Source organism: Bos grunniens, chromosome 8, assembly GCF_055505025.1.
Source record: "Bos grunniens cultivar Pamir isolate PY7600 chromosome 8, Bosgru_T2T1.0, whole genome shotgun sequence".
Taxonomy (NCBI): domain Eukaryota; kingdom Metazoa; phylum Chordata; class Mammalia; order Artiodactyla; family Bovidae; genus Bos; species Bos grunniens.
In genome coordinates, this window is record NC_141172.1 from 22,515,787 (window position 1) to 22,541,347 (window position 25,561).

The following is a 25,561-nucleotide window of genomic DNA, read 5'->3' on the forward strand; positions in this document are numbered from 1 at the left end:
CCATGGCATTTTAGCCAACTGATGATTTTTATCATCTTCATTATCAACAATTAGTGTTTGAGGTTGAGAAATCAATAAAATATCAGTCTTTAGGATGAAGATGCCACTTATTTTTAGATGGGCATAACGGGGTTTCAATATGACACTGTCTTAGAAAGTAAAACGTTCTTCATTTCAAATTTTTAGAAGATTGGGTTTCATAGCCTTTCCAAGGAATTTCAACCAGGTATGATATGATTAAGAGGATTCCAGTATAATTCGGAAAACTTTTGTTTAATTTTGGTTCATAATTATGTTACCATTTGTTCCATGGACAGAGGAGCCTTGTTGGCTACAGTCCATGGGGTTGCAAAGAGTCGGGACACGACTGAGCGACTTCACTTCACCAGTTATTCAAACATCTATTTCTCCATGATGTTTGAATTAAGATGCCGTTTCTTTTTTGTCTTAAAGGTGTAAATCGTTGACTTTTTTTTTTTTTGTACTGTTTCACAGGTGACTGCTGTAACTTATATTTGCATAATATAAAGAAGGAACGTGTGGGTGAGGCATGCTGGAGTATACGGGGAACCTTTGCTAGATAACTATTTGACTCTGGGATATATTCATCAAAGTAAAGTTGCTGTCTCAGGACTCTACTGTAAAGTATTTCTCTGATTTGGGTCTTCTCTAGCTTGTTTAGAGAACCAACCCACTGACTCACCCCTTCAGTCCTTGTAGAGGAAATGGCACAAAATTGAAAGAGTGTGTACATTGCTCAAGTATTGTATTAGTTTTCCCGTGTTTTGTTAGCTTTATTTATCATAAGACATTTTATCCAGAAATGTCTTCACCAAATAGAAGGACTGATGCTTGGACCATCATTTCCTACCTAGTTTTGGATCAAGTAAATTTGGAACAGTCGAGAAAAGTTTTAGGTAGCATTTTCATATTTAATATTTAGGAAATATGCCTTAGTGAAATGTATGGTTTGCCCAGGTGGGACAGTTTTGTTGCTAAATAGCACCCTGACTGATATGCTACGTTCAACACTCACAATGTCTGTATTTTGAAGGAGGACTCAACTTTGGTGGGTCAGTGGCCCTCATATTTAGAATATGTCAATTTTCGGGAAAAGGTAGGTAATGTAAATAAAGGCAGTGGGAGTCAAATGTGATTTTTCCATACAACCCATGCGGGCCCCCATTCCTGGCCCAGGAACTTTGGGCCAGTCCCAGTGAGCTAAGCACCATTTCCCATCAGCTGTAAATGGTACATTTCTGATGCTGTTGGATTGCCTTTAATATCTGCATGACTTAATTCAATACCTTAGCCTAATTGTAGCAAACTGTATGAACCCGTTTAATAAATGTTCACACATTCTTACATATTTCTTCACTGAAGGTGATTTGTGCCTTAGTTTTAATGCAGCAGATCAGAATTTGAAAATTATATCAAGTGAGTAGAGTGCAGGATGGCTTCTTGGAAGGGGAGATTTGATGGTTATCTTTGAGAAAATTTCTTAAGGCTTAGGGGTATTAATGTGCCTTTTTTAGATGAATTATTGAGGGATATCTGTTTAGCTGCCCTCTTTCACATTATAAAAATTTACTGTAGAAAGCACAGCCATTAACAATCTAGTGGTTGGCATTTCTGCTGTGTTTGAATTTCTGCTTTCTAGACTGCCTTCCCATCAGCACAAATAACTTCACTTTGAGCCTTAAGGTTGTATAAATCATACCAACCTTTAAAATGCAGGAATCAAATTGTTAGACAAAGGATTTTTCATTCTCTCTTTTTCTTTTCTCTTGCAATTGCTTTGTAATGTCAGGTGACCTCAAAGCTTTGGGTTGATGAGTGGTTTGTAGCCAGTTCATAGAATCAAATTATTCTAGTTCATCCATGAGCTTTAGATATTGACTTATGACAGTAAAGTCCTTGGTCAGTTAGAACACTGTTTCTTGCACCTATCAACCGTTTAAAGATATTTGATAAGTTTATTTGACAAGTATTTGATGGGCTTTAGACTAGAAATATTTAGAACATATCCCTGCAGATGAGTATATTTATTTAAAGTGCTTTTAGTGGATATTGTCTTCAGAATTACTTTTAGAACTGTGGGAGAAAGCTGCTCTCATTAAATTACAGTCATAGGATACTTCTTTGGTCTGCTTCTTTATCCTTTTGGTCAGACTGCCTGTACGGCACTGTTTTCTTGAACTAACAGCAAGATCAGAGAGGGAACTGTCCGTAGGGTGAAATCAGATCAGGATGGGATGGAAGCTAAGGTGTATAGGATGCTCATGGTCTATGCTGAATGAGGCAGAGGCTTTTGTGTTCAGACTGAGGCTTGTAATATATGAGTAAGTGGATTCATGTACGGGAGCAGACTGACAAGGTAGGGTTAGTTCATTTATCAGCAATAACTTGAAAGTAATTGACTTAGTATAGTGAATATTGATTGTGGGCCAGCTAGTCATTGAAAATGAAAGTACTCTCAGCTGCATTTGAACGTTTATGTATCTGCCCAAACCTAATTTTCAAGGTGTTTAGTCTTCTGAATTTAGCCAGCGTTTAGATAATAACAGTTAACTTCTTTACCACTACTCCAAACCTTCTCTTCCAGTTTACACAACTCATTCATTTAAATAGGTTATTATATGAGACAGCAAAAGAGACACTGATGTATAGAACAGTCTTATGGACTCTGTGGGAGAGGGAGAGGGTGGGAAGATTTGGGAGAATGGCAATGAAACATGTAAAATATCATGTAGGAAACGAGTTGCCAGTCCAGGTTCGATGCACGATGCTGGATGCTTGGGGCTGGTGCACTGGGACGGCCCAGAGGGATGGTATGGGGAGGGAGGAGGGAGGAGGGTTCGGGATGGGGAACACATGTATACCTGTGGCGGATTCATTTTGATATTTGGCAAAACTAATACAATTATGTAAAGTTTAAAAATAAAAGTAGAAAAAAAAATAAATAAATAGGTTATTATAAAAGTTTCTGTGTGGTCTTGAGCTGAAGTTACCAAAGAACCTTTGGTTTCAAATCAGTCCAGTAATTAGAGTTATAGAAATAATGTAGGATCCTCAGAATGACATATTACAAGTTTAGGAGCCAAGAGACAGAAAAAGATACTCCCAGCTGACATTCACAAATCAGAAGCAGCTGCAGCAAGGTCAGGGCCCTCGTGTGTTAAGGGGCTGGTTATTTTATCAGTTAAGGGAGTCGACATTATTTCATGTCTCTAGGCATTTGAGTAGAGACAAATTTGATGTTCCTGCTTCTATTGGGCATCATCTCTAGCCTTCTAGGAACAGACATCAAGCAAGAGTGTGGTACAATAAATTCTATCTGTGCAATGACTAGAAAGTGCAGTAAGAATTTGCAAGTTGCACAGTAATTATTTATGTGTTGTGCTCCATTGTTGTACATGGGCCAGGCTTTGAGTCCATTCCTGTTAAATAGCCTGCAACTACTTTGCTCTGAGTTTATTAGCACAGTTGGATTTTTTTTGTTGTCTTTTCCTTTTTTTTCTTTATAGGATTATGGTTTTCATAGTAGTGACATTATGGGATTACTTTGTTCTTGACATTTCTTATGGGAAAAGTTTGCACATTATCTGGTGGATTAAGCTTGACTATTGGACCTAGTCCTACTCCTACTCAGCAAATGAAAAGCAACTGTTATTTAGCCTCTGATGTTTTGAAAGTTCCTTCTATGACCATGTCTGTGTCTTCCTGGTAGGCATTGCTTGAGCAGTAAATAGACATACCTCTTGTGCTATCATCACGTTAAGAATCATAAGGGTACTCTGAACATTTAGTTTGTTGTTGTTCATTCTCTCTCTCTTTTTAGACAAATTACAGTGGGAGAAATTGAATGTTATAACAGTTTTTCTATTATTAAGTAGTGTCAGAAAAGGAAACTGTAGGGGATGATTGTACACAATCCTTTGGTCCTTTCAAAATTAATCATGTATTAGAAAGTGATGTAGTTTATCTGGAAGGAAGTAACTTCACCCAGTTGGTGGAGGAAAAAACAGCCATGTAACTGAAGCAGTGAGAAAAAGTGATTCACAGAAAGACTTTCTGCTCTGGCTGAGTATGTGAGGGAAGGTCTCAAGGGCAGTGTTTCTCACACTTGCACAGGCATCAGAATCATGTGGAAAACTTCGGGCAGTAGATTGCCAGAGACTTCCCTAGAGTTTCTGATGCAAGAGGTCTGGGGTGAGGACCAAGAATTGGTTGGCATGTTGCACAGTTTCCTCAGGTGATGGTCATGTTGTTGATCCAGAGGTCACTGCTGTAGTGGTCTAATGGAGTCTAAACTAATAGAGTCCTAGCTAAGAAACTTTTTTAAGTGTAGTGCTGGTAACACCACAGAAAATGGAAAGAATGGCAGTTGGAGTCTGTTTGAGAGGGTGACTGACTGACTCTAGGTTGACTAGGAGAGGATTGAATTATAATTAAGTGGCTGAACTAATATGATTAACAAAATCCTATGGTTTAGAACTTAATACGTTTCTAAACTGGGTTTACTTGATATCGGTTAAGAGCTGTTACATTAAAATATGCATTTGCTTACATGTGTAGTTCCAGACCATCCTGAAGTTTGTTCTGTCTGGAATGGTCAACTGTTGCTACCAGAGGCTTGGCACTTGTATTCATTTAATACTGCAGCCCGGGAAAGGAGAGAAGGGAGTTAATTGAATTTCTTAATTTGGATCTAAAATGTCTGTATAGAAAATGCCTAGCTTATGATTTCTTCAAGGATAAATTCTCATTTTTTTTCATGCTTGCATTTTTAGTCGTGGTATGTAATGTGTGCAGTGTTTATGAAAGGAATGAATGAATGGCCAGTAGCACATTTGTTGGAAATAATTAGACCATGGTGGTAATGGTGGGAACCACCCCAGATAACTCACATAGGGAATCTATTGATGATTTGAAAAATTTGCATATTAGCTTATTAATGGACTTCTCAGGTGGCACTAGTGGTAAAGAATCAGCCTGCCAATGCAGGAGACATAAGAGATGCAGGTTCAGTCCCTGGGTTGGGAAGATACCCTGGAGGAGAGCATGGCAACCCACTCTAGTATCCTTGCCTAGAGAATCCCATGGACAGAGGAGCCTGGTGGCCTACAGTTCATGAGGTTGCAAAGAGTCGGACACAACTGAGCAACACACACACACACACACAGCACAGTACACAGCTTATTAATATAGTTTCTGTTATCTCAACAAATTTAGGCAAACTGAAAATCCTAGTAGAGTTAAATGATATCTGAATTTTTAATATCAAAACGAATCTCAAGAAACCATTATTTTTGACAGGCGTACACATTATCTAAATGAAACCAGGGTTAAAGCCATGGAGATATAACAAAAGCATTTCATAAAATATGAAGTCCAAGTAAGCTATATTGGTAAAGGAATTAAACTTCCAAATTTAGATCATTCATATCATTAATCATTAATTAAACTTCCAAATTAATCATGAAATTAATTAAGAAACTTCCAAATTTATATCATTCATTTTAATAGTTTAACAGAATCATGTTATCCTAATCTGTTAATTTTTTAAGGTCTTTATCTTCCCTGCTACATTGTTGGCAGGGGCATAATATCCAGATTCTACTAGAGACTGAAAGCATGAAATGATGGGAGATATTCATAAGTGCGGACAGAGGCTGTGTTGTAATATCTCTAACACCAAACTCTTGGTTTGTCAGAAATTTTGTCTAAATGGCACCTTTCCTTTGTCCCTACTCAGTGAAAATATGCATAACTGTTGGCAAAATTGTAGGAATTTAGCAGTTATAAGATGATTTTCTCATAACCGCCTACATATTACTTTGGAGCTACACAGTGATACTTTTTAAAATTTTTATGGATAGAAGAATCTGAGGTAGAAAGAAGTTAAGTAACTTGCCTAAAATTAATTATTCCAGCTAGGAAATGTCAGAGCGAGACAAAGAACACAGATTTGCTAGCTCTAAATTAGGTTTCTCTATAAAATTCAACTACTGGTATATTGCATTTTTTTTCATAGGAAAAGGTATATGTGTTGGAAGGGACATGCAGATGGGAGACTTTGATGTCACTTTTTCTTACTTTCCAAATGTTTCATATTCCAGATACCTTGTTCTTCTCCACATTCATTCAGCATCTCATTATTATTGTTGTTTTAAACATTTTTCTTTTATTGTACAAGACTTTTTTTCTTTTGTAGAAAAATGAGAAGGTGCAAATAAGCAAAAAGAAGATAATACTTTTCATCCAAGCATTCAGCAGAGTGCTGGGCATAGAAGCCATTAATAAATATCTATTGATTGAATGCCAGGAATTAGCTCCCTGACCTCTGGGTAAATTGCTTAAGTTGTCATATTCCATTTGTAAAAAGGGGTGGCTGGCAGGGCTCTTGTGCTACTTATTTCCTTACGTTATAGATTTATTTGACATCAGCCATCTTTCAGGGACTTGGTGAAAGGTGTTAAATAAATCATACCTTTATTATTATCTCTGAGGAAGAAATTATTTGAAATTTGCTCTCTCTAAATATCTTACTGCTATTTGTCATAAGAAAGAAAATGACTTATTTGCAATATAAGGTATGTTTATTCGGGTGGGAGTATGTGTGAGAACAAATGTATTTATTTATAAATAAATCATCATTATAAAACATTAAAAACTTCTTCCTATGATATTTTCAGTTCTGTTGTTTAGTTTCCACCCTCCCTGAGCCCAAACTATAGTTGGATGGATTTAGATTTTATCTACCAGCATTTCTTCATGAAAATAGAATAACAGGGAAAAGAAATTGATAGAGTCAGGAAAGCTTATTTGATTTCTTGGTATTTTCTCTTATTGATTGTATTTACTCCATGGGCATTATAGGGATATATGCATATTAATTCATGTAATTTACTTAGTTTATTAGGTGATACCAGTGACATTGTCCAAAAATATGGTTATTTGGAAGAGAAACAAGTTAGATAGTGAGTTTTCAAAATAGGGTATGACAGTGCATGTAGAGAATGATTTTTAAAAAACACAAATGTACCTATTTTCCCACGATAAATTTCAATGTAGTAAGCTTTTCTCCAGATGGGATTACAATGCCTGCAAAATATTTACTAGCTTGAAAAGCAACTTTTCTTTTTTCTTATTGTTTCAGCACTATTTTATACTTCCCAGATTTTCATATAGCTGGGCTTGTGTTTCCATTCTGTAGCTAGTGTGTGTAGATAGAAATACGTTCATCCATTTAAATCTCCTGTTAAAATGGGTTGGGACTGCTGCTGCTGCTAAGTCACTTCAGTCGTGTCCAACTCTGTGCGACCCCATAGACGGCAGCCCACCAGGCTCCCCTGTCCCTGGGATTCTCCAGGCAAGAACACTGGAGTGGGCTGCCATTTCCTTCTCCAATGCAGGAAAGTGAAAAGTGAAAGGGAAGTCACTAGTGGTGGGAAAATCAAGTCAACAAACAAAAAAAACCCTGGAAACATAAACTGCTGGTTTACTCTTTATAAACTTTCTTTTTATATAGATGAATTGGCTTATAATAGAGTTTTACAAAATAATTAATCAAGGCTCTTAGCAAAATTCTTATTTCTTTTAATATTTGATACTTAATAAATCTAGAATAAATTTTTAAAGTACAATGTGACACTAGGGAATTTTGCATTTAAGGTGTAATAGTTCCATAATAGGAGTGGTTTCCTCTAAAGGTTATTTGGGGACTTAGTTCACCTTCATTCATTCAATTTTATAATGGATCTCTGAAGCCGACTCAGTAAAAATTTTTATAGTCCCACTTTAAGAGGAGGAATTTTTCTTCTGATTTACACTGAATGAGTGAACGTTAGCTAGCTCTTCAAGCTAGGGTCTTAATTATTCTCTTGTTTGACCTTTGCCTGTAACATTTGGTTTGAGTTGTGTTCTTCTCTTTGACTTTAAGATTCAGTCATTGGCAGGAGCCTTATTTAATCTTGCCATTGAGCTGTTTCATCTCCTTGAATAGGACATAAACCTATTCATCAGCCTGTCTTTCATATGGGCATGTTGTTCTGGAATACTATTAATATTGAGTGCATTGTGGCAGGGTGCATTCTATTTAAAAAGCAATGTAATATGTTTCAGTGTGATCAAGAACAAGGGTGTTACAAGTGCAGTATATAGTAAAATCATAACACTCAAGGGTTGTTTTTTTTTTTAACATAATGTGTTACGCCTAATGTGCAAACAGTTGATTTAATTTTTGACTTCAGCTTTTTAAAAGCATGATGCTTCTCATAAATGCTGCCAGTATGTTCTGATGTTTCATCCCTTAATAACTTGAGCCGATCTGCTGCTATTGCTCAATTGTGTCAAGTTCCCGAGGAATTGAATTTCTAGTTTGATTTATGCAGGTAAAACAGGCTCTCACTCAGTAGATTTAGTCTGACTTCATAATCAAAATGGAAAGTAGAAAACAAAAAATTAATTTATAGAATTTTTTTCCTCTATTAAAGAAATCCAGGATTTATTTACTTACTGGTCTAATAAAAATTCTCTTCTGAAAAGCACTTACAATGAAACCTTCTTAATAATTCAAGTGTGATTCTGAATCTCTTTTGTTTCTGTTGTTCTTTTGTTTTGTCCCAATTTCCTGGGTATGTTATAGCAGATATATGGTATTTAGCTGATAGATGTTTTATGTTTAAAGGAAGATACTAAAAGGTAAAATGCACTTGCCTTCAAGTCAGAATAGAAGTTACATATATGACTTGTCTTTGGAATAACAGAATTGTAGATCTAGAAGCTGCCTGGCTCTTTATACCACAGAAGAGCTCCAGTGTGCATGGTGGAAGAAACTCTCCAAAGGTCAGATGGCAAATTTGTGGTAGAAATGAAGCCATAACCGCATCTCTTGATTTCTGGCTAATTTATCTGTTACTACACTACAGGACTCAAATTTGGATTACGCTTCTCTTTTCTGTTGCTTTGTTTTAGTACCGTATTCTAGTGTTACTGTTTATAATACATAACCTTGGTTTAGGTGGTTTAGTCACTAAGTCATGTCTGACTCTTTGCAGCTCCATGGACTGTAGCCTGCCAGGCTCCTCTGTCCATGGGATTTTCCAGGAGAGAATATCAGAGTGGGTTGCCATTTCCTTCTCCAGGGGATCTTCCCTACTCAGGGACCGAACCTGGGTCTCTTGCCTTGCAGGCGGATTCTTTACCAATTGAGCTAGCAGGGAAGCCCATACATAACCTTAGAAGCTTTATGGCTTTTTCACAATCTGTGCTAGTTTAGGCTTCATGAGTCTGAAGGTGGGACGACTCTGTGAACTTCCTGTGAGGACTTTTAGTGGTGAGTTGAGTCCAAAGAATTCCAAAGTGAAGAATATTTTCCTCTTTCATCTATCCCTGTCGAGAATCCCTAAGGCTCAAAATAAAACCAGAATGTTTAATTAAACTGATGGTAAGTATGTAAATTTAAATCTGTTTTTTGGAAAGATCTTGGGGAAAGTTCAAAAGAAGTTCTCTAATGTTTATGGTTTGTGTTTGACTACCGTTAGGTTACTGGATGGTTTCTAGTTTCCAGAAAGTGTTGTAAAGCTTTGTAGGGATTATCTCATTTATGCCTTTAGCATGGATGGTCTCTTAAAGCTTCAAGAGGGGGATGATGTAGGTAATAGCACTGACTCCCTTTTGTAACTGAGAAAACACAATATATTATGTGAGTGTCCAAGGTGGGATCTGAACCACGGAGTTCTCGAAAGCTCTGGCTCTTGACCATAAACCTCCATGTTACAAATAATTTCCTCCACCACAAAATGCCACCCACTGATAAAAGTTTTCAAGGGGCTCTGCTTTAGATTAGTGAACATTTTTACAATTCCTTCAGTAAACTTTGGCCATACGCTTGAGAATTCTCTCACTAAATTAGGGATACAGTAGTTTTCTAGGACCATCTTAACTTGCAGCCTCTTTTTCCTCCTCTTTCTTCATGTTCACTCTTAAGTTTCTGCACTTCTCCCTTTTCTTGGCTCATTTGGAGCAACAACTCAGTGTACATTGGGCTTAACTTGGATACCTTCATTTCTATTTTCAAAAAAACTTTAAGTGATTCTCTATTATTCCCAAATAAGATTAAAGCTGCTAGCCACTGGCTGCTTAATTCTTTTCTATTATCCTGTTTTTTTACCTTCCTCTTAGGGAACTTATTTCCTTAGTATCTCAAGATTGAAAAGAACCATGGAGAAATCCCTAATAAAGTTACCCATCCACTGGAATGTTTCTCCCACACTCCAGATGGACTATAATCTTTTCCTACTAAGCTTTTTCTAGAATAATTACCACTCATTAAAATTTTTTTCCTCCTTTTGGCAGTATCATACCTGCTTTCTTTAAACACACAAAATGAAACCCAGTGACTGACTCCCTCTTTCCTTCTCTCTAGTTTCTTCCCAAGATTTTCAGTTTGTTGGTCCCTACCTGTAATGTTTTAGGATTTGAAACAGATCAGCTGGAATTCCATCACCTCCACTAGCTTTGTTCGTAGTAATGCTTCCTAAGGTCCACTTGACTTCACATTCCAGGATGTCTGGCTCTAGGTGAGGGATCACACCATCATGATTATCTGGGTCATGAAGATCTTTTTTGTACAGTTCTTCTGTGTATTCTTGCCACCTCTTCTTAATATCTTCTGCTTCTGTTAGGTCCATACCATTTCTGTCCTTTATTGTGCCCATCTTTGCACAATATATTATTCCCTTGGTATCTCCAATTTTTTTGAAGAGATCTCTAGTCTTTCCCATTCTATTGTTTTCCTTTATTTCTTTGCATTGATCACTGAGGAAGGCTTTCTTATCTCTCCTTGCTATTCTTTAGAACTCTGCATTCAAATGAGTATATCTTTCCTTTTCTCCTTCGCCTTTCACTTCTCGTCTTTTCTCAACTATTTGTAAGGCCTCCTCTGGCAACCATTTTGCCTTTTTGCATTTCTTTTTCTTGGGGATGGTGTTGATTCCTGGTCTCCTGTACAATGTCACAAACCTCTGTCCATAGTTCTTCAGGCTATCAGATCTAACCCCTTGAATCTATTTGTCACTTCCACTGTATAATCGTAAGGGATTTGATTTAGGTCATACCTGAATGGTCTAGTGGTTTTCCCTACTTTCTTCAATTTAAGGCTGAATTTTGCAAGAAGTAGTTTACGATCTGAGCCACAGTCAGCTCCTGGTCTTGTTTTTGTTGATTATATAGAGCTTTTCCATCTTTGGCTGCGAAGAATATAATCAATCTGATTTTGGTATTGACCATCTGGTGCTGTCCATGTGTACAGGCTTCTTTTGTGTTGTTGGAAGAGGGTGTTTGCTATGACCAGTGAGTTCACTTGGCATAACTCTGTTAGCCTTTGCCCTGCTTCATTCTGTACTCTGAGGACGAATTTGCCTGTTACTCCAGGTGTCTCTTGACTTCAATATACCAGCAAATTTGGAAAACTCAGCAGGAGTAGAAGAGGTCAGTTTTCATTCCAATCCCAAAGAAGGGCAATGTCAAAACTGTTCAAACTACTACACAGTTGCACTCATCTCACATGCTAGCAAAGTAATGTTCAAAATTCTCCAAGCCAGGCTTCAATAGTATGTGAACTATGAACTTCCAGATGTTCAAGCTGGATTTAGAAAAGACAGAGGAATCAGAGATCAAATTGCCAACATCTGTTGGGTCATAGAAAAAGCAAGGGAATTCCAGAAAAAAATATATTTCTGCTTTATTGATTACACCAAAGCCTTTAACTGTACAGATCACAACAAACTGTGGAAAATTCTTCAAGAGACGGGAATACCAGATCAGCTGACCAGCCTCCTGAGAAACCTGTATGCAGGTCAAGAAGCAAGAGTTAGAAGCGGACATGAACAATAGACTGGTTCCAAATTGGGAAAGGAGTATGTCAAGGCTGTATATTGTTACTCTGCTTATTTAATTTCTATGCAGAGTATATCATGTGAAATGCCAGGCTGGATGAAGCACAAGCTGGAATCAAGATTGCCAGGATAAATATGAATATCCTGGAGTAACAGGCAAATTTGGCCTTGGAGTACAGAATGCAGCAGGGCAAAGGCTAATAGAGTTTTGCCAAGAGAACGCACTGGTCATAGCAAACACTCTCTTCCAACAACACAAGAGAAGACTCTACACATGGACCTCACCAGATGGTCAGCACCGAAATCAGATTGATTATATTTGCAGCCAAAGGTGGAGAAGCTCTATACAGTCAGCAAAAACAAGACCAGGAGCTGACTGTGGCTCACATCATGAACTCCTTATTGCCAAATTCAGCCTTAAATTGAAGAAACTAGGGAAAACCACTAGACCATTCAGATATGACCTAAATCAAATCCCTTCTGATTGTACAGTGGACGTGAGAAATAGATTTAAGGCACTAGGTCTGATCGACAGAGTACCTGATGAACTATGGTCAGAGGTTTGTGACACTGTACAGGAGACAGGGATCAAGACCATCCCCAAGAAAAAGGAATGCAAAAAGGCAAAATGGCTGTCTGAGGAGGCCTTACAAATAGCTGTGAAAGGAAGAGAAGCCAAAAGCAAAGGAGAAAAGGAAAGATATACCCATTTGAATGCAGAGTTCCAAAGAATAGCAAGGAGAGATAGGAAAGTCTTCCTCAGTGATCAATGCAAAGAAATAGAAGAAAACAATAGAATGGGAAAGACTAGAGATCTCTTCAAGAAAATGAGAGATACCAAGGGGACATTTCATGCAAAGATGGGCTCAGTAAAGGACAGAAATGGTATGGACCTAACAGCAGCAGAAGATATTAAGAAGAGGTGGCAAGAATACACAGAAGAACTGTACAAAAAATCTTCATGACACAGATAATCACGATGATGTGAACACTCAACTAGAGCCAGACGTCCTGGAATGTGAAGTCAAGTGGGCCTTAGGAAGCATCACTACGAACAAAGCTAGTGGAGGTGATGGAATTCCAGTTGAGCTATTTCAAATCCTGAAAGATGATGCTGTGAAAGTGCTGCACTCAATATGCCAGCAAATTTGGAAAACTCAGCAGTGGCCACAGGACTGGAAAAGGTCAGTTTTCATTCCAATCCCAAAGAATGGCAATGCCAAAAAATGCTCAAACTACTGCGCAATTGCACTCATCTCACATGCTAGTAAAGTAATGCTCCAAATTCTCCTAGCCAAGCTTCAGCTATACGTGAACTTCCAGATATTCAAGCTGGATTTAGAAAAGGCAGAACCAGAAATCAAATTGCCAACCTGTGCTGGATCATCAAAAAAGCAACGGAGTTCCAGAAAAACATCTATTTCTGCTTTATTGACTATGCCAAAGCCTTTGACTGTGTGGATCACAATAAACTATGAAAAATTCTGAAAGAGATGGGAATACCAGACCACCTGACCTACCTCTTGAGAAACCTGTATGCAGGTCAGGAAGCAACAGTTAGAACAACAGACTGGTTCCAAATAGGAAAAGAAGTACGTCAAGGCTATATATTGTCACCCTGCTTATTTAACTTATATGCAGACTACATCATCAGAAATGCTGGGCTGGAAGAAGCACAACTGGAATCAAGATTGCTGGGAGAAATATCAATAACCTCAGATATGCAGATGACACCCCCCTTACGGCAGAAAGTGAATAAGTACTAAAGAGCCTCTTGATAAAAGTGAAAGAGGAGCGTGAAAAAGTTGGCTTAAAGCTCAACATTCAGAAAACTAAGATCATGGCATCCGGTCCCGTCACTTCATGGTAAACAGATGGGGAAACAATGGGAACAGAGACTTCATTTTGTTGGCTCCAAAATCACTGCACATGGTGACTGCAGCCATAAAATTAAAAGATATTTATTCCTTGAAATAAAAGCTGTGACCAACCTAGACAGCATATTAAAAAGCAGAGACATTAGTTTGCCGACAAATGTCTGTCTAGTCAAAGCTATGGTTTTTCCATTAGTCACATATGGATGTGAGAGTTCGACTGCAAAGAAAGCTGATTGCTGGAGAATAGATGCTTTTGAACTGTGGTGCTGGAGAAGACCGCTGAGAGTCCCTTGCACTGCATGGAGATCCAACCAGTCTATCCTAAAGGAAATCAGTCCTGAATATTCATTGGAAGGACTGATGCTGAAGCTGAAACTCCAATACTTTGGCCACCTGATGTGAAGAACTGACTCACTGGACAAGGTCCTGATGCTAGGAAAGATTGAAGGCAGGAGGAGAAGGGGACGACAGAGGATGAGATGGTTGGTTGGCATCACCGACTCAATGGACATAAGTTTGAGCAAGCTCCTGGAGTTGGTACAGAGAGGGAAGGCTGGCATGCTACAGTCCGTGGAATTGCAAAGAGTTGGACACAACTGAGCGCCTGACTGAACTGACCTATAATGTTGACTGTTAGTGGGTTTTGTGTTCATTCTGATTTATCTTTTATGTTTGTACTATTTCCCCCATTAAATCCTGGAATTCAGAGACCATGAGAAGTACCTTACAACTAGTACTGCATTTAATAATAAGAAGGTATTTTATAAAATTTGACCCTTTCAAGAAGAGTGGGAGCTGGTTTTCTCCTCTTACTATGTATCCCTATTTAGCTCAAAGACATGTCAGAACTGCAAATCTCACTGAGAAATAAGTGTAGCTCACTTTTATAGTCAGGACAGACAGAAAACACTAAGTCACTACTGTGTTTAGTAGAAGCAAGGGAAAAAATCATAACTTTAATGATATGGTTAAATTTTTATAATGTGTATTTGAACAGTGATATCGATTTTATTTTAGCAGTGGCTTACTTCTTCTTCTTCTTTTTTTTTTTTTTTCCCACATAAAAAGGACCCTAATTCTGTATCTAAAACTCAGGATTGGTCCTTTGGCTATTTAAATTTTCATTGTTTGGGGCTAGTGCTCTATTGTTTTTGTGAAAGCAATCCATACTGCTGGAGTGTAGGGTTTTCTGGAATCAGTTTTAAAACCCTTGTTTTACGAGAGTGGAGCTACAGTATTTTCCTTGGTTTATTTGGGAAGGTTGAAAGATCGTCAGGCGTAACAGGAACCGCATTCTTGTATGCACGATGTATGAACAGTTGCCATCATATGAGCATTGCCCCATTCTGTCTTCATTCGTTATATCTGCTGCTGCTGCTGCTGCTAAGTCGCTTCAGTTGTGTCCGACTCTGTGTGACCCCATAGACGACAGCCCACCAGGCTCCCCTATCCGTGGGATTCTCCAGGCAAGAATACTGGAGTGGGTTGCCATTTCCTTCTCCAATGCGTGAAAATGAAAAGTGAAAGTGAAGTCGCTTAGTCGTGTCTGACTCTTCGAGACCCCATGGACTGCAGCCAACCAGGCTCCTCCGCCCATGGGATTTTCCAGGCAAGAGTACCGGAGTGGGATGCCATTGTAATATCTAATGGAGCTTAAATCAATTAGTGTACTTAAGATAGGCTATTTCTGTGGGAAATGCTGAACAGAAAAAAGAAAGAAGGATCCACAAGATGCTGAAAAGGAATTTTGTTTTTAGTTCTTTCTCTAAAGTTAGGACAATTTTGATTCCTTTCCTGAAAGTATTTTTTTTTCCCTACTGAAAAGGGAATAAAGCAAAAGTAAATTAAGAAGAGAAAATTTGGATCATTGACCTTTTGGGGATGATTATCTTTTGGACTTTCTGTGAAGTTAGGTTGTAGTGATCTTTTAGGCGGTTGTATATATTTTTTTTTAACAAAATGAGTGTTAACTTTAATTGACTGTATTTGTTTATTTTTTATAACACACTGCCACTTCTTTCACCCTAATGCAGTCGATATCTGTCTTGTGTGTAACATCACTTCATCATCCTTTGCATTGAATACTTAAAGGGCAAGTATTAAGAATTGCATGCTCTACATGAAAAGATGGATGTACCACATTTAAAAGTGACTCTTACACACTGTGCACTTATTAAAAGAAAAAAATTAAGTTGAAAAATATCCCTTTAATATGAAAGGGAGAAAATCATAACTTCTGTATTCTAATATTTCGAGTGTCATCACTTCTGTATTCTTCCTTTGTTTCTTGATTCATGTGGTTTTCTTCCCCTTGCAGCATTGTTTCCCTCCCCTTGAGTAGGTAGCTTTATACTTATGATCTTTCTTTTTCTCAGATTGCACTTAAAATCCACTCCTTTTTTGTGGTTGGCGTTCTTTAGTGTAGATGCTTCCTTCTGTACTGTGTTTAGGAGCTCTATTTCAAGGGACAGACTTAAACAAACAAACAACTCTTACTTTAGATTATACAAATCCCAAGAATTCTATCTCCCTAAAGAAACCTTCATGATGAAGGATCTTCATGAAGATGTTGTAAGTAGATGTTTTGTTTTCTTGGGAGTTCATAGCATTGGGAGAATTTAAGATTTGAGAAATCAAACTGTGAGATTCTAAGAGCCAAACCTTTGTGAGTGTTAACTGGTGGATACAGAATGGGAGAGAATGTTCAGGAAGGAGGAAGTAGCCTTCACCTCAGTTGAAGAGGAAAATCCGGGTAAGCAGCCCTGGAGGCAGGTGTAAAGACAGGCTTTCTTTAGGCTGTTTACACGTCTGTCTCTGTAAGCAACATAAATAGGGCTTTTTTTCCTGCCTGGCCAACACATTCCCTGCTCGTTTTTTTCTTTGAGGTTTCAGCTTAAATGTCACTTTCTCAGGGAGGGAAATGTTCATCTAAAATAAGGAGGAACTCCCAATATTCTTCACATCAGCCTGCTGTATTTTCACTGAAGTCCCTATTATCCAATACTCTCTCAGTATTTTCTTGTACATGTATTTTTTCTTCTCTCCTGTTCGCCCTCCCTGCCTCCCAGCAATGGACATAAGGTTAATAAGTGTGGGGCCATGTCAGCTGTGTTTATCGCTCTATTTCCAGGCCCTAGAATAGAACCTGCACTTAGCGGACAGTGTCTTTGGCTAGACTGTCATCTGCTTGAGAGCAGGATTCCGCCTTATCTCTGTGTGTGTCTGCTCAGTCGTATCTGACTCTTTGGGACCCCATGGACTGGAGCTCTCCAGACTCCTCTGTGTATGGAAATATCCTAGCCAGAATGCTAGCGTGGGTTGCTATTTCTTCTCCAGGGGATCTTCCTAACCCAGGGATAAAACCCACATGTCCTGTGGCTCCTGCATTGGCCAATGGATTCTTTATCACTGAGGCATTTGGGAAGCCAGCCTTATCTTTGTAGCCCTATGATTATATAGTGCCTCTTGAATTGAATTATTTAGGCTAACATAATTGAAAAAAGTGAAAAGGTAGGATAACTTTATTAATGAAGACATTCCATTCCTTTTTTCCCTCTAAATAAGAAGTGGTATCAGTCTCAGTGATAGAGGGGCCAAGTGTAAAACCTGGGATAAAACTGGGTAAAACTTTGATGCTGAAGGACTGTCCCAAGGACTGGTGACTTATGCTGTTCCAAAAATCACAAGGTGATTATTTTAGAAAATGAGATTTTTCAGTGGCTTTTAATATATTTGATTAAATAATGAAAAGCAATATTATATTTAGTTTCAGATGTGCAATATAATGGTTCAAAATTTTTATAGCTTATATTTCATTTAAACTTATTATAAAATATTGGCTATATTTCCTGTGCTGTACAACATATCCTTGTAGCTTTTATGAGTACATTTATTTTATACATAGCAGTTTGTACCTCTTAATCCCCTACCCATATCAAGCCCCTTCCTCTTTTTTTTTTTTTTTATCCCCAATGGTAGCCACTAGTTTGTTCTGTGTGTCTGTGAGTCTGTTTCTGTTTTGTTATATTCATTGATTTGTCTTACTTTATTTTTTAGATTCTACGTATAAGTGATAACATATTTGTTTTCTGTCTGACTTACTTCACCAAGTGTGATACCCTCCAGGTTCATCCATGTTGTTGTAATGGCAAAGTTTCATTATTTTTTATGGCTGAGTGCTATTCCACGTGGTATATGTACACCGCATCTTCTTTATCCTTTCATCTGTTGATGGACACTTGGGTTGCCTCTATATCTTGGCTGTTGTAAACAGTGCTACTGTGAACATTGGTATGCATGTATCTTTTCCAATTAATGTTTTTGTTTTCTTTGAGTATATACTTGGGGGTGGAATTGCTGGATCAGATGGTAGTTCTGTTTTTAGTTTTTTAAGGAAACCACCATACTGTTTTTCATAGTGGCTCTGAAAACTTACATTTCTACTAACAGTTCTAATGACCAGTTTTGTTTTTTCGTTTTTTGATGTGATAGTATGTATTGAAATGAAGATGCTCCTGCCACATATTGTGAGGTTCTTTGTTACTTCTCTAGTTTCCCTAAGAGATCATTTTCCATGTAGCTTTTCCTGATGGACCTTCTGCAATATGGTTTTCTGAAAAATATTTTGCCCAAGGTTTAACTTTAAAAGTGATAGTCTCTTTAAGATAGATCTCTTGATTTAATAATTCTCAATAAAAGAATTAGGTCTGTCTCTAGGTTGAACTTTCTCTGGAGATTTAATTTTGCTCTTTCTTATCATATTAGCTGGGATATGTGTTTTCACTGGGCCAGTCAACTGAAGCAGTGCTATATACTGAGTTATATTGAAGGAACTTGGGACAAACTGGTGTCAGCGCTATCAACTTTAGTGAAAGATATAAGCTTGAAGACTTATATTTAATATTTCCTAACATTTCTTAATGATATGTTGTTTTAGGCAGTTTTTGTATTTTGTTGGCTAATTTTTTCCCTCCAGTTTTATTGAGATATACTTGACATATAACATTATGTAAGTTTGAAGTGTCTAGCATGTTGATTGGATACGTTTATATATGGCAAAATGATTCCCACCATAGCATCAGCTAACGCCATCATTCCATCACATAATTTTCATTTCTTTTTTTGTGATGAGGACATTTAAAATCCAGCCTTTTGCAACTTTGAAGTATATGATGTAGTGTTTTGAATTTTGCACCTAGATAACTGACATCTTAAGACATGGTAAGAATTCCCTGGCAGTCTAGTGGTTAGGACTTTGTGCTTTCACAGTTGTGTAGGGGATTTAGGGAACTAAAATCCTGCAATCTGTGTGCGTGTGCATGTGTGCTCAGTTGTCTTCTGACTCTTCGTGACTCCATGGAGTGTGTAGACTGCCAGGCTCCTCTGTCCATGAGATTTTCCAGGCAAGAATATTGGAGTGGGTTGCCATTTTCTATTCCTTTGCTGGCTTGTTATATGATCCTTGAAGAAATGATTATGAAAGGGGTCTTATTTTAATAAGGTGATTAGGTCTTCTCCAGATGAAATGTATTGATTTAACTCAGCTAGATGGGCTAGTGATGTAACTCCTCCGAAAGGTGGAAATGTGTATACATTTTAAAAAATTGTCTATTTTCTCCGTCTTCTGGAGAGAATCATGGATCTTCTGAGTCTATACATAAAGATCCCAAGTTACTAAACAATGAAGCTGTTTTTATGTATGATCATTAAGATTTTTTCAACATAGCCAGTTTGGAGTTGTGAACTCTTACTCCAAGTCTAGGAGTTTTGTGTAACATTCAAAATTAACAATCCCTTTTTTTATATATGTTATCCATTTTACCTCCCTGGGTTTGGATGTGAATTTCTAAGTGTGTATGGTATGAATTCTCTATGGAAGTATATAAGCTTCTTCCATATTACCTGTTTTTGTCTGCATCATCTTCAGTGTTTCTTCTTATACTGACTATTCTGTTATGCTGTTCCTTTCCTGAGGCAAAACTCAGGCTCATACTTTCTGTTTGCCACCCAGGCATTTCTTCTCAACTTCCAGGCTTGCTCCATCTCTTCCTTTGAGGTCATACTAAAGTTACATTTTATTAATTCTACTGAGTTTCATAAAGAGTAGGCTGGGTTCAGAGATGAAAAGAGGCCTGAGACACAACCTTAGCCATTGGAAAGCACAGAATTAATCTAGTGTGAGGGTGGGGCTTGATCATAGCTTGTATATTAGGATCAGCTAATGGGATCAATGAGAAAAAAGGCTGAACCCAGAAGAGGGACAGGGCCGTTTTTGTTGTAGAGTATTGGAGAAGGCAATGGCACCTCACTCCAGTACTCTTGCCTGGAAAACCTCATGGATGGAGGAGCCTGGTAACTGCAGTCCATGGGGTCGCTAAGAGTCGGACACGACTGAGCGACTTCACTCTCACTTTTCACTTTCATGCATTGGAAAAGGAAAAGGCAACCCACTCCACTATTCTTGCCTGGAGAATCCCAGGGATGGGGGAACCTGGTGGGCTACAGTTCAGGGGGTCGCAAAGAGTCAGACATGACTAGGCAACTAACACTTTCAGGAGGGGACTTGTATATAATAAGCTTGTCCTAGTGGCCTGACAGAGAAGGCAATGGCAACCCACTCCAGTACTCTTGCCTGGAAAATCTCCTGGACGGAGGAGCCTGGTAGGCTGCAGTCCATGGGGTCACGAAGAGTTGGACATGACTGAGCGACTTCACTTTCATTTTTCACTTTCATGCATTGGAGAAGGAAATGGCAACCCACTCCTGTGTTCTTGCCTGGAGAATCCCAAGGATAACGGAGCCTGGTGGGCTGCCGTCTATGGGGTCGCACAGAGTCGGACACGACTGAAGCGACTTAGCAGCAGCAGCATTGGCTGAAGGTTTTCCAGCCAAGGTCTGTTTGAGTGGTCCTGGAGTGGTGAATCCTGAGGAGGCAGCCATGTGTTTCACATCTGCCCAGCTAGCTAACTATATCTAGCTGTTTCTTTATAACTTTGTGAAAGTTATTTGGGCAGTTATCTCTTGTGGCTGCTGTTCTCTATTGCATAGAAAACAATTAGATTTTCATAATTGCATTTTAATTTGAAAAAAAAAAGTCAACAAGGTAAAAACAACTCAACAATACAATTCATGAATTGCCTGATGTTATCTTTAATACATTTTCAGGGAAATAAGGAAAGTGGGAAAACATTTTTTTTTTTTAATTTGGAAATACCTGTTTTGAAATGGGCTGAATGGAAGCAATGGCAGAATCTCTGTGTGTGTGTGTGCATGCACACATGATGCATGTGCTTATGAAAACAAAAATCCAACTGTTGATTCTTGTTCTTTTCAAAATGTCAGGAATGTAAAGTCTTGGCTATGTTCAGTGGCAGGGCTTTGCCCAGCCTAGACGTTACTCCCAGATGCACAGAGGAGTTGGGGACAGCAAGATGGCCATATAGTACCTGCTTCATTTTTCTTAGGGGCGCTGATGTGGTGCAATGGAAGCAGGAAGAGGAGTCCAACTGGAAGGGACATTGGGCCCAAAGCCATGGTAATACCCAGTCTCTACATAAACCAGAGAGAGTTTAGTATGTTTCCTTTCTAGAGGGCTTCAGATCAGATCAGATCAGATCAGTCGCTCAGTCGTGTCCGACTCTTTGCGACCCCATGAATCACAGCACACCAGGCCTCCCTGTCCATCACCAACTCCCAGAGTTCACTGAGACTCACATCCATCAGGTCAGTGATGCCATCCAGCCATCTGATCCTCTGTCATCCCCTTCTCCTCTTGCCCCCAATCCCTCCCAGCATCAGAGTCTTTTCCAGTGAGTCAACTCTTCACATCAGGTGGCCAAAGTACTGGAGTTTCAGCTTTAGCATCATTCCTTCCAAGAATGGACTGGTTGGATCTCCTTGCAGTCCAAGGGACTCTCAAGAGTCTTCTCCAACACCACAGTTCAAAAGCATCAATTCTTCGGCACTCAGCCTTCTTCACAGTCCAACTCTCACATCCATACATGACCACATGACCACCATAGCCTTGACTAGATGAACCTTTGTTTGCAAAGTAATGTCTCTGCTTTTGAATATGCTATCTAGGTTGGTCATAACTTTCCTTCCAAGGAGTAAGCGTCTTTTAATTTCATGGCTGCAGTCACCATCTGCAGTGATTTTGGAGCCCAGAAAAATAAAGTCTGACACTGTTTCCACTGTTTCCCCATCTATTTCCCATGAAGTGGTGGGACCGGATGCCATGATCTTCGTTTTCTGAATGTTGAGCTTTAAGCCAACTTTTTCATTCTCCACTTTCACTTTCATCGAGAGGCTTTTGAGTTCCTCTTCACTTTCTGCCATAAGGGTGGTGTCATCTGCATATCTGAGGTTATTGATATTTCTCCCAGCAATCTTGATTCCAGCTTGTGCTTCTTCCAGCCCAGCGTTTCTCATGATGTACTCTGCATATAAGTTAAATAAGCAGGGTGACAATATACAGCCTTGACGAACTCCTTTTCCTATTTGGAACCAGTCTGTTGTTCCATGTCCAGTTCTAACTGTTGCTTCCTGACCTGCATACAAATTTCTCAAGAGGCAGATCAGGTGGTCTGGTATTCCCATCTCTTTCAGAATTTTCCACAGTTTATTGTGATCCATGCAGTCAAAGGCTTTGGCATAGTCAATAAAGCAGAAATAGATGCTTTTCTGGAACTCTTGCTTTTTCCATGATCCAGCGGATATTGGCAATTTGATCTCTGGTTCCTCTTCCTTTTCTAAAACCAGCTTGAACATCAGGAAGTTCATGGTTCACATATTGCTGAAGCCTGGCTTGGAGAATTTTGAGCATTACTTGACTAGCGTGTGAGATGAGTGCAATTGTGTGGTAGTTTGAGCATTCTTTGGCATTGCCTTTCTTTGGGATTGGAATGAAAACTGACCTTTTCCAGTCCTGTGGCCACTGCTGAGTTTTCCAAATTTGCTGGCATATTGAGTGCAGCACTTTCACAGCATCATCTTTCAGGATTTGGAATAGCTCAACTGGAATTCCATCACCTCCACTAGCTTTGTTCATAGTGATGCTTTCTAAGGCCCACTTGACTTCACATTCCAGGATGTCTGGCTCTAGGTCAGTGATCACACCTTTGTGATTATCTGGGTCATGAAGATCTTTTTTGTACAGTTCTTCTGTGTATTCTTGCCATCTCTTCTTAATATCTTCTGCTTCTGTTAGATCCATACCATTTCTGTCCTTCATCGAGCTTAGCACAATGAATAAAGTAAAAGCAATAATTGTCGATGGGCAGCTCGGGCATGTCCTTAACAAAAGTTAGAACCAATTCCACATTAGATACTCAACTTTCAAGAGAAAACTTCTCTGTGGCAACACTTTTGATCACTTCTACCATTTTTATAATATTATGTTGATTGTAGGGAGTTTGGAGAGGAATTTGACTGGTTAATATCAGTTCATTGCTGCTTGTGGAATTGCAACTTCTTTAGCAATGGTAGATCAGCAGAGTGGCATGAGTCTTTTTTTTTTTTAATTGAAATGTAGTTGATTCATAATGTTGTGTTAATTTCTGTTGTACAGCAGAGTTATTCGGTTACACGTATACATACATTCTTTTTTGTATTCTTTTCTATTATGGCTTATCACAGCATATTGAATATAGTTCCCTGTGCTATACTATACAGTAGGGTCTTGTTTATCTGTTGTACATATACCAGTTTGCATTGCTGCTACTGCTACTGCTGCTAAGTCACTTCAGTCTTGTCTGACTCTGTGTGACCCCATAGACAGCAGCCCACCAGGCTCCCTTGTCCCTGGGATTCTCCAGGCAAGAACACGGGAGTGGGTTGCCATTTCCTTCTCCAATGCATGAAAGTGAAGTCGCTCAGTCATGTCCGACTCTTCGCGACCCCATGGACTGCAGCCCACCAGGCTCCTCCATCCGTGGGATTCTCCAGACAAGAGTACTGGAGTGTGGTGCCATCGCCTTTTCCAAGTTTGCATTGACTAACCCCAAAATCAAGAGTGGCATGAATCTTTAAGAAATTCAATTCAACATTTATTGAGCACCTATTATTTGGTGCTCAAATAATAATGGTGGTGTTGCTGACCTTATGTTGCTTAGTCTATTGAGAGGTGAATGAATATTATCAGCCTGCCTCATAAGTGCAGCAGGAGAAGCTTGGAAGAAAAACAGGAAGACGTTCTGAAAGAGCTAAAATCTGGGCTGGATTTCGACAGGAATAAGAGTTCCCAGTGATTTCTACTTAATTAATGCATATAATTTAAAAGTGAATATGAATCTCTCATTTTATTGTCACCTAAAAATTTTGATGGCTTTCTAAAGATGGGTATACCCTCAATAACTTATGACATTTGGCATCTTATTACATAGATCTTAATAGATTCTTAGGGTTAGAGACTCGTGTTAATGATTCTGATTATAAAACAGTTGAATAAATAAACCAAACTACTTCCCCCAATTTGACTTTTTTCTTATTAGAACTATAAGTTTGTATTTGCACTGCTACTGATTTTCTGTCCTGTTTACTGTGAATAAAACATTTCTGTTGTTTGCTTCTAATTAAGAACTCAGGGTATTCAACAGACATTGTTCATTTTGATGAAAAATACTGCATTTAAAAATAATTGAGGTATGAGTTGGTAAACAGTTTCTTATAAAACCAGACTTCTATGGAATAGTAATACATAACAGATCATTTCCTTTAGAGGGTGGAAAAAAAGAAAACTAAGACCGTCAACTATAAGATGTGCTCATTAACAGCTGTTTTCTATAATAGGAGCAATTTGCATGCAGAACAGAGAAAATGAATTATACAAAATGGTGTATAGAGGAACAGCTATAACTTCTCTGGCATGTATAGCAGCCCACGGAATAAACTTCCTTCAAATGACATTGGCATGATTAAATCCCAAGCAACCTGGCCAGTGAAACTGCTGTTCTGAAAAGGGGCTCTGCAGCCTGGAAATGTCATGCTTTCTGGGTGGGTTGGGGTGGGGTGCCCATGCATTTAGTGGCATCCTGCCCCCACTCAACGTTCAGGGTATTTGATAATTCATGATAGATTGGCAGGTGGTCAGTGGATGATGGGCTGAAGCCACTCTGAGTCCTTTTGCTTTTTTCATTTTTTATTAGAGAAACTTGTAAGGTCAGGTGAGATGCCTCATTCATCATTTACTTCTGATGTCAGTTTGGGGAAATTTTCCTAAAGTGGGCTACAGGAGATAGCCTAATGTTAAAATCCTGTCTTCAGTATAACTGTTTGTAATCGTATTTGTATTCGTGGAATGTCTAACCAATTTTTAGGTACATCGTCCTCATCTTCTGCATTAAAAATGCCTTAGACTTGTATTTCCCCACATATGTAATCTTCTTGAGTCTTGACAGCCGTGCTTACAATGTACGCATGGTGTTCTTTCTCTCTTTTAAAAATTGTTTATTTAACTCATGTTCCCTTTCTTTTATTTTACATTAAACTTTTATTTTATATTGGAGTATAGCCGATTAATAGTGTTTCAGGTAGACTGCCAAGGGACTCAGCCATTCATACACATGTATCCATTTTCCCCCAAACTCCCTTCCCGTCCAGGCTGTCGCATAACATTAAGCAGTTCCCTGTGCTATACAGTAGGTCCTTGTTGGTTATCCATTTTAAATATAGCACTGTATACCTGTCCCTCCCTTTTAAAAGGAATGGAGCTGGAGCTGTCTAGAGAATCCTTAGTCCAGGGCCATGGAATTCAGTCTTCTAATCCAAATCCAGGGCTTTGTA

General features: G+C 38.7%; 1 protein-coding gene across 7 annotated transcripts in view; it reads left to right on the forward strand.

The window, feature by feature from the left end:
• MLLT3 (MLLT3 super elongation complex subunit) overlaps positions 1 to 25,561 on the forward strand; it is a 289,068-nt gene that overhangs the window by 134,655 nt on the left and 128,852 nt on the right. The gene's annotated exons all lie outside the window — the stretch shown is intronic.